This window comes from Chiloscyllium punctatum, chromosome 36, assembly GCF_047496795.1.
Source record: "Chiloscyllium punctatum isolate Juve2018m chromosome 36, sChiPun1.3, whole genome shotgun sequence".
NCBI classification, from domain to species: Eukaryota; Metazoa; Chordata; class Chondrichthyes; order Orectolobiformes; family Hemiscylliidae; genus Chiloscyllium; species Chiloscyllium punctatum.
The window spans coordinates 47,677,581-47,692,534 of NC_092774.1; the positions used below are offsets into that span (position 1 = coordinate 47,677,581).

General features: G+C 53.7%; 1 protein-coding gene across 1 annotated transcript in view; it reads right to left on the reverse strand.

The window, feature by feature from the left end:
* LOC140460462 (uncharacterized) overlaps positions 1-13,450 on the reverse strand; it is a 34,995-nt gene extending 21,545 nt beyond the window's left edge. The window contains 1 exon segment of the mRNA XM_072555000.1: positions 13,364-13,450. The gene's annotated coding sequence lies outside the window, so the exon portion shown is untranslated.
* Positions 13,451-14,954: the final 1,504 nt, after the last annotated feature.

The following is a 14,954-nucleotide window of genomic DNA, read 5'->3' on the forward strand; positions in this document are numbered from 1 at the left end:
TCCACCACTTCCTCTGGCAGCTCATTCCATACTCGCACCCTAAACCTATGCTCTCTAGTTCTGGACTCACCTAATCCAGGGAAAAGACCTTGTCTATTTATCCTACCTGTGCCCATCATGATTTTATAAATTTCTAGAAGGTCAGCCAGTGGCCTAACCAATGTTCCGTATGTTTTCCCCACAAAGTCTTGTTTGATGACCTCTCCAAGATTTCTTCTCTCCTCACTGTAGTAATTGACTCCTTAATTAATAGCGCACACCACCATCCTATTTACAAACTCCTCTGTTTCCCCTAAAAATTCTTTACTGCAGAATGTTGTGTTGCCAGTCCAGCCCTTCCCTCAAAAATATGTTGTGATGGCAACAATATCACATGTCCATGTGTCAATTCATGGCATTAACTCATCAGTCTTACCTCATACACTCTCAGGGACACAGTTCACTGGATAGATATATCTTGTAAATGCATATTATTGCAGATACTGGAGATGAGGTTAGCTAACTGGGTGAAGGAAGCCATTTTGAGACTGAAATTTAACTGAGGAGAAATCCTGCGATTAACCAAATGTAGAAACTCGTTCGGGGCTGCACAGTAGCTCAGTGGTTAGCACTGCTGCCTCACAACGCCAGAGACCCGGGTTCATTTCCCGCCTCAGGCAACTGTCGTGTGGAGTTTGCACATTCTCCCCATGTCTGCGTGGGTTACCTCTGGATGCTCCAGTTTCCTCCCACAGTCCAAAAATGTGCGGGTTAGGTGAATTGGCCACGCTAAATTGCCCATAGTGCTAGGTGTGGGGGAATGGTTGCTCTTCGGAGGGTCAGTGTGGACTTGTTAAGCCAAAGGGCCTGTTTCCACACTTTAACTAATCTAATCAATCAAAAAGAGGTGATTACACAAGCAGTGAGCATCAATTAATTATAACAGAACAATTAATGATTAATCAGCAGTTATATTAAAAGGCTGGGTTGTACTTCAAACTCTGCTAGCCTGTTTTAAATTCCATACTGTGGTTTCTGTCGGAAAGAATGTGAGATCAGATTAGATTAGATTCCCCTACAGTGTGGAAACAGGCCATTCGGCCCAACACGTCCTCACCGACCCTCCGAACAGCAACCCACCCAGACCCATCTCCCTTTAACTAATGCACTTAACACTATGGACAATAACCTGCACGTCTTTGAAATGTGGGAGGAAACCAGAACACTCGGAGGAAACCCACACAGATTCGGGGAGAATGTGCAAATTCCACACAGGCAGTCGCACAGAGGCTGGAAACAAACTCGGGTCCCTGGAGCTGTGAGGCAGCAGTGCTAACCACTGAGCCACCGTGCCACCCTGAATGGTTAGCATGACCTTTGCCAAACTTATTTGGAGCTGAAAGGTTATACAACACACAGAGGTTTGTCTAGGATCAGAGAGGAGGGACGTACTGCACCGTCCTACTGTCTCCCTAAGTTAAGACATTTACTAAAATAACTAAAACTGATTCGAATCCATTTAGGAATGAAACTGAGCAAACACTGAGTTATAATCGGCTCATTTCAGCTGCCGAAATCACTGCGAGATTAAGTTCTTGAGGAGGCAGAAGACCTGCTGGGGGCAGCATGGTCGCTAAGTGGTTAGCACCGCTCGTCATAGAACCAGGAACCCAGGTCCCACTTCACCCTTGGGAGTCCTTCTGTGTAAAGTTTGCACATTCGCCCCATGCCTGTGTGGGTTTACTCCCGTTTTTTACCACAGTTCTAAGATGTGCAAGTGAGGGGGATTAGCCATGGGAATGCAGGGATAGGGGAGGCAGTGAGGCTGATTGGGATGCGCTTCACGGAAACAGTACGGACACGATGGGCCCGCTGTAGAAATTCTATGATTTTGGGTGGCACGGTGGCTCAGTGGTTAGCACTGCTGCCTCACAGCACCAGGGACCCGGGTTCGGTTCCAGCCTTGGGGCGACTGTCTGTGTGGAGTTGGCACATTCTCCCCGTGTCTGTGTGGGTTTCCTCCGGGTGCTCCGGCTTCCTCCCACAATCCAAAACTGTGCAGATTAGGGTGAATTGGCTGTGCTAAATTGTCCATGATGTTCAGGGATGTGTAGGTTAGGTGCATTGATCAGGGGCAAATAGGGTAGCGGAATGGGTCTGGGTACATTACTCTTTGGAGAGTCTTGCTGGGCCAAAGGGCCTGTTTCCGCACTCGATGAAAAAGAAAGTACAGGAGACTCCAAGGCCAGATATTCAACTGAATGGGGAAGTGTGAGGCTAAACATGGACTTCGAAAAGTTGTTTCAGTGTCACGCAAAGACTCGGGAATAAAGTTAGAGCTCGTGGAACAAAAGAGACAGCGGCAATGTGTGCGAGACGTGGAACAGAAAGAAAAACAACCAACTGTGAATGCTGAGATTCGAAACAAAACCAGAAATTGGTGAAAAAACTGAGCAGACCAAGCAGCACCTGTGGAGCCCAAGTAGGGTTAATGTTTCGGGTGACCCTTCTTCAGAATTTTGGGTTTGTAGCTCTTCATATCGTCTGAGAGTGAGAGAGAGGGGGCGCGGGCACAGACAGAGAGAGGGGGCGCGGGCGCAGACAGAGAGGGCGCGGGCGCAGAGAGAGAGAGAGGGCGCGGGCGCAGAGAGAGACAGAGGGCGCGGGCGCAGAGAGAGACAGAGGGCGCGGGCGCAGACAGAGAGAGAGGGGGCGCGGGCACAGAGAGAGAGAGGGGGCGCGGGCACAGAGAGAGAGGGGGCGCGGGCACAGAGAGAGAGAGAGGGCGCGGGCACGGAGAGAGAGAGAGGGCGCGGGGGCAGAGGGGGCGCGGGGGCAGAGGGGGCGCGGGGGCAGAGGGGGCGCGGGGGCAGAGGGGGCGCGGGGGCAGAGGGGGCGCGGGGGCAGAGGGGGCGCGGGGGCAGAGGGGGCGCGGGGGCAGAGGGGGCGCGGGGGCAGAGGGGGCGCGGGGGCAGAGGGGGCGCGGGGGCAGAGGGGGCGGGCGCGGGGGCAGAGGGGGCGGGCGCGGGGGCAGAGGGGGCGGGCGCGGGGGCAGAGGGGGCGGGCGCGGGGGCAGAGGGGGCGGGCACAGGCAGGGAGGGCGCGGGCACAGGCAGGGAGGGCGCGGGCACAGGCAGGGAGGGCGCGGGCACAGGCAGGGAGGGCGCGGGCACAGGCAGGGAGGGCGCGGGCACAGGCAGGGAGGGCGCGGGCACAGGCAGGGAGGGCGCGGGCACAGGCAGGGAGGGCGCGGGCACAGGCAGGGAGGGCGCGGGCGCGGGCACAGACAGAGAGAGAGGGCGGGCACCGGCAGGGAGGGCGCGGGCACCGGCAGGGAGGGCGCGGGCACCGGCAGGGAGGGCGCGGGCACCGGCAGGGAGGGCGCGGGCACAGAGAGAAAGAGAGAGGGCGCGGGCACAGACAGAGAGAGAGGACGGGCACCGGCAGGGAGGGCGCGGGCACCGAGAGAGAGAGCGCGGGCACAGAGAGGGAGGGCGCGGGCACAGAGAGGGAGGGCGCGGGCACAGAGAGGGAGGGCGCGGGCACAGAGAGGGAGAGAGAGGGCGGGCACCGGCAGGGAGGGCGCGAGCACCGGCAGGGAGGGCGCGGGCACCGGCAGGGAGGGCGCGGGCACCGGCAGGGAGGGCGCGGGCACAGGGAGGGCGCGGGCACAGAGAGGGCACGGGCACAGAGAGGGCACGGGCACAGAGAGAGAGGGCGCGGGCACAGAGAGGGAGGGCGCGGGCACAGAGAGGGAGGGGGCACGGACAGAGAGGGAGGGGGCACGGACAGAGAGGGAGGGGGCACGGACAGAGAGGGAGGGGGCACGGACAGAGAGGGAGGGGGCACGGACAGAGAGGGAGGGGGCACGGACAGAGAGGGAGGGGGCACGGACAGAGAGGGAGGGGGCACGGACAGAGAGGGAGGGGGCACGGACAGAGAGGGAGGGGGCACGGACAGAGAGGGAGGGGGCACGGACAGAGAGGGAGGGGGCACGGACAGAGAGGGAGGGGGCACGGACAGAGAGGGAGGGGGCACGGACAGAGAGGGAGGGGGCACGGACAGAGAGGGAGGGGGCACGGACAGAGAGAGAGGGAGGGGGCACGGACAGAGAGAGAGGGAGGGGGCACGGACAGAGAGAGGGGGCGCGGGCAGGGAGGGGGCGCGGGCAGGGAGGGGGCGCGGGCAGGGAGGGGGCGCGGGCAGGGAGGGGGCGCGGGCAGGGAGGGGGCGCGGGCAGGGAGGGGGCGCGGGCAGGGAGGGGGCGCGGGCAGGGAGGGGGCGCGGGCAGGGAGGGGGCGCGGGCAGGGAGGGGGCGCGGGCAGGGAGGGGGCGCGGGCAGGGAGGGGGCGCGGGCAGGGAGGGGGCGCGGGCACGGACAGAGAGAGGGGGCGCGAGCACGGACAGAGAGAGGGGGCGCGGGCACGGACAGAGAGAGGGGGCGCGAGCACGGACAGAGAGAGGGGGCGCGGGCACGGACAGAGAGAGGGGGAGGGGGCACGGACAGAGAGAGGGGGAGGGGGCACGGACAGAGAGAGAGGGAGGGGGCACGGACAGAGAGAGAGGGAGGGGGCGCGGGCAGAGAGGGGGCGCGGGCAGAGAGGGGGCGCGGGCAGAGAGGGGGCGCGGGCACAGAGAGAGAGGGCGCGGGCACAGAGAGAGAGGGCGCGGGCACAGAGAGAGAGGGCGCGGGCACAGAGAGAGAGGGCGCGGGCACAGAGAGAGAGGGCCCGGGCACAGAGAGAGAGGGCCCGGGCACAGAGAGAGAGGGCCCGGGCACAGAGAGAGAGGGCCCGGGCACAGAGAGGGCGCGCGCACAGAGAGAGAGGGCGCGGGCACAGAGAGGGCGCGCGCACAGAGAGAGAGGGCGCGGGCACAGAGAGAGAGGGCGCGGGCACAGAGAGAGAGGGCCCGGGCACAGAGAGAGAGGGCGCGGGCACAGAGAGAGAGGGCCCGGGCACAGAGAGAGAGGGCCCGGGCACAGAGAGAGAGGGCGCGGGCACAGAGAGAGAGGGCCCGGGCACAGAGAGAGAGGGCCCGGGCACAGAGAGAGAGGGCCCGGGCACAGAGAGAGAGGGCGCGGGCACAGAGAGAGAGGGCCCGGGCACAGAGAGAGAGGGCCCGGGCACAGAGAGAGAGGGCCCGGGCACAGAGAGAGAGGGCCCGGGCAGAGAGGGCGCGGGCACAGAGAGAGAGGGCCCGGGCACAGAGAGAGAGGGCCCGGGCACAGAGAGAGAGGGCCCGGGCACAGAGAGAGAGGGCGCGGGCACAGAGAGAGAGGGCCCGGGCACAGAGAGAGAGGGCCCGGGCACAGAGAGAGAGGGCCCGGGCACAGAGAGAGAGGGCCCGGGCACAGAGAGAGAGGGCCCGGGCACAGAGAGAGAGGGCCCGGGCACAGAGAGAGAGGGCGCGGGCACAGAGAGGGCGCGCGCACAGAGAGAGAGCGCGTGCACAGAGAGGGCGCGTGCACAGAGAGGGCGCGCGCACAGAGAGCGCGCGCACGCGCAGAGAGGGCGAGCGCGCACGCGCAGAGAGGGCGAGCGCGCACGCGCAGAGAGGGCGAGCGCGCACGCGCAGAGAGGGCGAGCGCGCGGAGAGGGAGAGAGAGAGAGAGAGAGCCCTCGCGAGAGAGAGAGAGCGAGACAGCACCCGAGAGTGAGAGAAAGAGAGAGCGGGCGAGAGAGAGAGAGAGAGAGCGGGCGAGAGAGAGAGAGCGCGCACGGCCAGAGAGAGAGAGAGAGAGCGCGCGCGGCAAGAGAGAGAGAGGCTTACTGCTTTATAGCTCCCTGGCTTGTCTTTCCCACCCTTCTTAAACAGTGGCATCACATTAGCCAACCCTCACCCTTCCAGCACTTCACCTGTGACTATCGATGATACATATATCTCAGCAAGAGGCTCAGCAATCACTTCTCTAGCTTCCCACAAAGTTCTAGGGTACACCTAGAGTCATGGAGATGTACAGTATGGAAACAGACCCTTCGGTCCAACCCATCCATGCTGACCAGATATCCCAACCCAATCTAGTCCCTCCTGCCAGTACCTGGCCCATATCCCTTCAAACCCTTCCTATTCATATACCCATCCAAATGCCTCTTAAAGTACCAGCCTCCACCACTTCCTCTGGCAGCTCATTCCATACACATACCACCCTCTGTGTGAAAAAGTTGCCCCTTAGGTCTCTTTTATATCTTTCCCCTCTCACCCTAAACCTATGCCCTCTAGTTCTGAACTCCCCGACCCCAGGGAAAAGACTTTGTCTATTTATCCTATCCATGCCCCTCATAATTTTGTAAACCTCTATAAGGTCACCCCTCAGCCTCCGACGCTCCAGAGAAAACAGCCCCAGCCTGTTCAGCTTCTCCCTGTAGCTCAGATTCTCCAACCTTGGCAACATCCTTGTAAATCTTTTCTGAACCCTTTCAAGTTTCACAACATCATTCCGATAGGAAGGAGACTAGAACTGCATGCAATATTCCAACAGCGGCCTAACCAATGTCCTGTACATCCGCAACATGACCTCCCAACTCCTGTACTCAGTATACTGACCAATAATGGAAAGCATACCAAATGCCTTCTTCACGACCTTCGACTCCACTTTCAAGGAGATATGAACCTGTACTCCAAGGTCTCTATGTTCAGCAACACTCCCTAGGACCTTACCATTAAGTGTATAAATCCTGCTAAGATTTGCTTTCCCAAAATGCAGCACCTCGCATTTATCTGAATTAAAGTCCATCTGCCACTTCTCAGCCGATTAGCCCATCTGGTCCAGATCCTGTTGTAATCTGAGGTAACCCTCTTCGCTGTCCACTACACCTCCAATTTTGGTGTCATCTGCAAACTTATTAACTGTACCTCTTATGCTCGCATCCAAATCATTTATGTAAATGACAAAAAGTAGAGGGCCCAGCACTGATCCTTGTGGCACTCCACTGGTCACAGGCCTCCAGTCTGAAAAACAACCCTCCACCACCACCCTCTGTCTTCTACCTTTGAGCCAGTTCTGTATCCAAATTGCTAGTTCTCCCTGTATTCCATGAGATCTAACCTTGCTAATCAGTCTCCCATGGGGAACCTTGTCGAATGCCTTACTGAAGTCCATATAGATCACATCTACTGCTCCACCCTCATCAATCCTTTTTGCTACTTCTTGAAAGAACTCAATCAAGTTTGTGAGACATGATTTCCCACACACAAAGCCATGTTGACTATCCCGAATCAGTCCTTGCCTTTCCAAGTACATGTATACCCTGTCCCTCAAGATTCCCTCCAACAACTTGCCCACCACTGAGGTCAGGCTCACCAGTCTATAGTTCCCTGGCTTGTCCTTACCACCCTTCTTAAACAGTGGCACCACGTTTGCCAACCTCCAGTCTTCCGGCACCTCACCTGTGACTATCGATGATACAAATATCTCAACAAGAGGCCCAGCAATCACTTCTCTAGCTTCCCACAGAGTTCTCGGGTACACCTGATCAGGTCCTGGGGATTTACCCATTTTTAACCATTTCAAGACGTCCAGCAGTTCCTCCTCTGTAATCTGGACATTTTGCAAGATGTCACCATCTATTTCCCTACAGTCTATATCTCCCGCATCCTTTTCCACAGTAAATACTGATGCAAAATATTCATTTAGTATCTCCCCCATTTTCTGTGGCTCCACACAAAGGCCGCCTTACTGATCTTAGAGGGGCCCTATTCTCTCCCTAGTTACCCTTTTGTCCTTAATGTATTTGTGTAAACCCTTTGGATTCTCCTTAATTCTATTTGCCAAAGCTATCTCGTGTCCCCGTTTAGCCCTCGTGATCAGTTCCTGGGAATTTATCCAATTTTACGTGTTTCAAAACACCCAGCACTTCCTCCTCTGCATATGGACATTTTTGTAGATGTCACCATCTATTTCCTCACATTCTATATCTTCCATTGCCTTTTCCACAGTAAACCCTGATGCAAAATATTCATTTAGTATCTTTCCCCCATCTCCTGCGGCTCCACACACAGGCTGTCTTGCTAATCTTGGAGGGGCACTGTTCTCTCCCGAGTTATGCTTTCATCCATAATGTATTCGTAAAACCTTTTGGATTTTCCTTAACTCTATTTGCCAAAACTATCTCATGTCCCCTTTTTGCCCTCCTGGTTTCCCTCTTACGTATACTCCTACTGCCTTAATACTGTTCCAAGGATCCACTTGATCTGTCCTGTCTATACCTGACATTTATGTTTCATTCTTTTTCTTAATCAAACCCTCAATTTCTTTATTCTGGATTAGTGGTGCTGGAAGAGCACAGCAGTTCAGGCAGCATCCAAGTAGCTTCGAAATCGACGTTTCGGGCAAAAGCCCTTCATCAGGAATAAAGGCAGAGAGCCTGAAGCGTGGAGAGATAAGCTAGAGGAGGGTGGGGGTGGGGAGAGAGAAACGTTGATTCTCCTGCTCCTTGGATGCTGTCTTACCTGCTGGGCCTTTCCAGCACCACTCTAATCTTGACTCTGATCTCCAGCATCTGCAGTCCTCACTTTCGCCACAGCCTGAGATTGGATGACCCTTCAAAACTGAAACGATAAGCAATTCCTTCAGCCAGACGATGGTGAATCCATGCAAATTTGAGGCGGCACGGTGGCACAGTGGTTAGCACTGCTGCCTCACAGCGCCAGGGACCCGGGTTCAATTTCCGCCTCAGACAACTGTCTGTGTGGAGTTTGCACATCCTCCCCGTGTCTGTGAGAGTTTCCTCCGGGTGCTCCGGTTTCCTCCCACAATCCAAAAATGTGCAGGTTAGGTGAATTGGCCATGCTAAATTGCCCGTAGCATTAGGTGAAGGGGTAAATGTAGGGGAATGGGTCTGGGCGGGTTGTTCTTCGGAGGGTCAGTGTGGACTTGTTGGCCCGAAAGGCCTGTTTCCACACTGTAAGTAATCTAATCTAATCTAAACTCATTGCTCTCGAAGACTCTGGAGCCCATGACATTTAATGTTTTTAAGACAGAGATAGGTAGGTTCTTCACTAGTCAGGCAGAGAGAAGACAGGAGGACGGAGTTGAGAAAGGTATCAGCCATGATCAAATGTTGGAGCAGACTTGATGAGTTGAATGGCCTAACTCTGCACCTGCACCTTATGGCCTTATGATTTATGAATTGGCTCAGAGTACAAGACTATGAAGGTTATGATGAACTTATGGAGGAATGAATTAGGCCTCAGCTGGAATAACACATTTAGTTTGAAATGCCACACTAAAGGAAGAATGTGAATGCACCAGACAGAGTGCAGAAAGGTAAAAACAATGACTGCAGATGCTGAAAACCAAATACTGGATTAGTGGTGCTGGAAGAGCACAGCAATTCAGGCAGCATCCAACGAGCAGCGAAATCGACGTTTCGGGCAAAAGCCCTTCATCAGGAATAAAGGCAGTGAGCCTGAAGCGTGGAGTGATAAGCTAGAGGAGGGTGGGGGTGGGGAGAGAGTAGCATAGAGTACAATGGGTGAGTGGAGGAGGGGATGAAGGTGATAGGTCAGGGAGAGGAGGGTGGAGTGGATAGGTGGAAAAGAAGATAGGAGACAGTAACTGAGCTGGAAGTTTAAACTAGGATGAGGTGGGGGAAGGGGAGATGAGGAAACTGTTGAAGTCCACATTGATGCCCTGGGGTTGAAGTGTTCCGAGGCAGAAGATGATATTGGGGAGACTGGGCGCCTCCTAGCAGAGCGCTTTAGGGAACATTAGGGCGGCACGGTGGCACAGTGGTTAGCACTTCTGCCTCACAGCGCCAGAGACCGGGGTTCAATTCCCACCTCAGGTGACTGTCTGTGTGGAGTTTGCACGTTCTCCCCGTGTCTGCGTGGGTTTCCTCCGGGTGCTCTGGTTTCCTCCCACAGTCCAAAGATGTGCCGGTCAGGTGAATTGGCCATGCTAAATTGCCCATAGTGTTAGGTAAGGGGTAAATGTAGGGTTATGGGTGGGTTGTGCTACGGCGGGGCGGTGTGGACTTGTTGGGCCGAAGGGCCTGTTTCCACACTGTAAGTAATCTAATCTAATCTAATCTAATCTAATCTCCGGGACACCCGCACCAATCAACCAAACCGCCCCGTGGCCCAACATTTCAACTCCCCCCTCCCACTCTGCCGACGACATGGAGGTCCTGGGCCTCCTTCACCGCCGCTCCCTCACCACCAGACGCCTGGAGGAAGAACGCCTCATCTTCCGCCTCGGAACACTTCAACCCCAGGGCATCAATGTGGACTTCAACAGCTTCCTTATTTCCCCTTCCCCCACCTCATCCTAGTTTCAAATTTCCAGCTCACTAACTGTCTCCTTGACTTGTCCGGACTTGTCCTACCTGCCTATCTTCTTTTCCACCTATCCACTCCACCCTCTCCTCCTTGACCTATCACCTTCATCCCCTCCCCCACTCACCCATTGTACTCTATGCTACTCTCTCCCCACCCCCACCCTCCTCTAGCTTATCTCTCCACACTTCAGGCTCACTGCCTTTATTCCTGATGAAGGGCTTTTGCCCGAAACGTCGATTTCGCTGCTCGTTGGATGCTGCCTGAACTGCTGTGCTCTTCCAGCACCACTAATCCAGAGTGCAGAAAGGGGTTACAACAACTCTTCCAGTATGAAAATCTTCAGTTGAGGGCAAATTAGAGTACTTGGCTGTGTTCTCCCAAGAAAACAGACTAGGAGAACGTTTGTTACAATTTTTTGAAATCAAGTCTGTAGAGTAGATAGGGAGAAACTGTTCTTGTTACTAAAAGTGTTTTCCAAAAGGGCAAACATAAAGCAAGCAAAGGTTTTCACACACAGTACAAGGAGCGAGTCAAACAGTCAAGGCAAGCAAGAACAAGGTAGGACTGATATGTTTACTTCAATGCAAGAGGTCAACCGAGAAGGCAGATGAACTCAGGGCATGGTTAGGAGCATGGCATTGGGATACGAGAGCAACTACAGAGACGTGGCTCAGAGATGGACAGAACTGGCAGCTTAATGTTTCAGGATACAAATGCTACAGGAAGGACAGAAAGGGAGGCAAGAGAGGAGAGGGAGTAGCGTTTTTGGCAAGGGATAACATTGTGGATGTATTGAGGGAGGATATTCCTGGAATACATCCAGGGAAGTTATTTGGGTGGAACTGAGAAAGAAGAAAGGGATGATCACCTTATTGGGATTGTTATAACCCCCCCCCCCCAATAGCCAGCGGGAAATTGAAAAACAAATTTGTAAGTGAATTTCAGCTTTCTGTCAGAATAATAGGACGGTTTTAACTTTCCAAACATAGACTGGGACTGCCATAGTGTTAAGAGTTTAGATGGAGAAGAATTTATTAAGTGAGTATATGGAGGTACCTACTAGAAAAGTTGCAAAACCAGACCTACTCTAGGGAAGTAAGGCATAGCAGGTGACTGAGGTATCCGTGGGGAAGCACTTTGGGGCCAGCGACCATAAATCTATTAGTTTTAAAATAGTGATGGGAAAGGATAGGTATGATCTAAAGGTTGAAGTTCTAAATTGGAGAAAGGCCAATTTTGATGGTATTAGGCAAGAAACTTCGTAAGTTGACTGGGGGCAGATGTTCACAGGTAAAGGGACGGCTGGAAAATGGGAAGCCTTCTGAAATGAGATAACAAGAGTCCAAAGACAGTATATTCTTGTCAGGATGAAAGGCGAGGCTGGTAGATGTAGGGAATGCTGGACAACTAGAGGAATTGAGGTTGTGGTGAAGAAAAAAAAGGAAGCAAATGTCAGGTATAGACAGAAGAGATTGAGTCAATTCTTGAAAGAGGATAAAGGCAGTTGGAGCATATTATAAGAAGGAAATCAGGCGGGCAAAAAGAGGACATGAAATAACCTTGGCAAATAGGGTTAAGGAGAATCCAAAGGGATTTTATAAATATATTAAGGACAAACGGTTAACTAGGGAGAGAATAGGGCCCCTCAAAGATCAGCTAAGCTGCCTATGTGTGGTACCACAGAAGATGGGGGAAGATACTAAACGAGTATATTGCATCAGTATTTCCTGTGGAGAAGGACATGGAAGACATACAATGTGGGGAAATTGATGGTGACATCTTCAAAAATGTCCATATTACAGAGGTGGTGGTGCTGCATGTCTAAAAACGTATAAAACTCCCCAGGACTTAATCAGGTGTACCAAAGAACTCTGTGGGAAGCTAGGAAACTGATTGCTCAGCCTCTTGCTGAGATATTTGTATCATCAATAGTCACAGGTGAGGTGCCAGAAGACTGGAGGTTGGCTAGCGTGGTGCCACTATTTAAATAAGGCAGTAAGGAAAAGTCAGGGAACTAGAAATCAGTGAATCTGACATCGGTGGCAGGCAAGTTGTTGGAGGAAATCCTGAGGGACAGGATTTACACGTACTTGGAAAGTCAAGGACTGATGAGGGATAGTCAACATGGCTTTGTGCGTGGGAAACCACGGTTCACGGACTTGATGGAGCTCTTTCAAGAAGTAACAAAGAGGATTGACGAGGGCAGAGCAGTGGACGTGGTCTATATGGACTTCAGTAAGGCATTCGACAAGGTCCTCATAGTAGACTGGTTAGCAAGGTTAGAAGTCATGGAATACAGGGATACAGAACTGGCTCAAAGGTTGAAGACAGAGGGTGGTGGTGGAGGGTTGCTTTTCAGACTGGAGGCCTGTGACCAGTGGAGTGCCACAAGGATCGGCGCTGGGTCCTCTACTTTTTGTCATTTACATAAATCATTGGGATGTGAGCATAAGAGGTACAGTTAGTTAAGTTTGCAGATGTCACCAAAATTAGAGGTGTAGTGGACATCGAAGGTTGCCTGAGATTACAACGAGTACTTGATCAGATGGGCCAATGGGCTGAGGAGTGGCGGATGCAGTTTGATTTACATAAATGGGAGGTGCTGCATTTTGGAAAGGCAAATCAGTGCAGGACTTATACACTGGGAAGGTCACAAGGACTGCTGTTGGGACAAAGAGACCTTGGAGTGCAGTCTCACTTTCTTGAAAGCAGAGTCACAGGTAGATAGGATAGTGAACAAGGTGCTTGGTGTGATGAAGGAGCAGCGCTCTGAAACCTAGTACTTCCAAATAGACCCACTGGACCTGGTGTTGTGTGGTTATTAACTTTCCACTGTTCCCACATCCCATGGCACATGCTGAGCTGCTCCGCGCTGGCTCACGGGAAGCCACAGGGCTGAGCATGCGCACTAGCTCCCAACGGCCGCCCAAACCACCCCATCCCCCACCCCCCCACCAAGATGGCTCCCAACAGCCTCGCCGCCGAGAACGGACCATCGCTCCACTCCGGTTCAAACGTCGCCTCGCCGACTCAAAGCATTCCCAACGCGCGTCTCCAACCTTCCGATCCGCCCTCCCACCTCCATTCGCGCTACTCCGCCAACCTGAGGGTGAAATAAGCCGCCATGAACTTCCGCCCGTCCGTCCGTGCGTGCGTCTCTCTCTCACACACACGATGGAGCTGCCCGTCGGCACTGCGCATGCGCGGTGGCGGTCCCGGCTGATTGACGGGGATCCCGGACCAATGGGGAAGAGAGGGACGGGGGGGCGGGACGCATGCCGGTTGGGCCCCTCCAGCCAATCGGAGTGAATAGGGGGCGTGGCTACCTCGCCGGCCGAAACCCCGCCTCCTTTCGTCAAGCTGACTTGTCTCAAACTCCAGGGGTTTCGCCTCCCTGTCTCAATGGGGTAAAAACAATGACTGCAGATGCTGGGAAACCAGAGTCTGGATTAGTGGGTGCTGGAAGAGCACAGCAGTTCAGGCAGCATCCAAGGAGCAGGAAAATTCACATTTCGGGCAAAAGCCCTTCATCAGGAATAAAGGCAGAGAGCCTGAAGTGTGGAGAGATAAGCTAGAGGAGGGTGGGGGTGGGGAGAGAGTAGCATAGAGTTGCAGTGGGACAGGGACTCCCTAAGATTCTTGTAGAGACAGGAGGAAAACTTCTTCAAGGCAGGCACCCTCAGATGCTGCCTGAACTGCTGTGCTCTTCCAGCACCACGAATCCAGACTCTGGTTTCCAGCATCGACAGTCATTGTTTTTACCTGGTTGATTCTAACCCTACTGCGAATCCTCGTGCAAGGATGCCTGCCCTGAAGAAGTCGTGATTTGGAGATGCCGGTGTTGGACTGGGGTGTTACAAAGTTAAAAATCACCCAACACCAGGTTATAGTCCAACAGGTTGAATTGGAAGCACACTAGCTTTCGGAGCGACGCTCCTTCACCTGATGAAGGAGCGTCGCTCCGAAAGCTAGTGTGCTTCCAATTCAACCTGTTGGACTATAACCTGGTGTTGTGTGATTTTTAACTTTGCCTTGAAGAAGTTTTCCTCCTGTCTCTACAAGAATCTCAGGGAGTCCCTCTCCCACTGCAACTCTATGCTACTTTCTCCCCACCCCCACCCTCCTCGAGCTTATCTCTCCACGCATCAGGCTCTCTGCCTTTATTCCTGATGAAGGGCTTTTGACCGAAATGTCGATTTTCCTGCTCCTCATATGCTGCCTGAACTGCTGTGCTCTTCCAGCACCACTAATCCAGAATCCCTTTATAAATAAACAGCTGCACTTGCAAATTTCAGATCCTCTGGGATTTTCCATAATCTGGGGGGTTTTTTTGGACAATTGCAACCGTTGCATCATCTATCTCTGCAGAATACAAAAGTGTGAGCCATCAGGGCAGGGACTGATCTGCCTTTAGCCCCATTAGTTTAGTTTACATCATACTAATTTTCTAGACCCCCCCCCCCCCCCCCCAACTCTCTTCTTTTGCAAACCATGGCTTGGAGGGGCCGGTGTTGGACAGGGGTGGACAAAGTTAAAAATCACACTACACCAGGCTATAGTCAGACAGGTTTATTTGGAAGCTCCTTCAACAGATGGTAATGGAGTAAACAGAATTTATAGCAAAAGTTTACAGTGTGATGCAAATGAAATCCCAAAACTTTTTTAAAAGCTACATTCTCAAGTCAACTTTAACA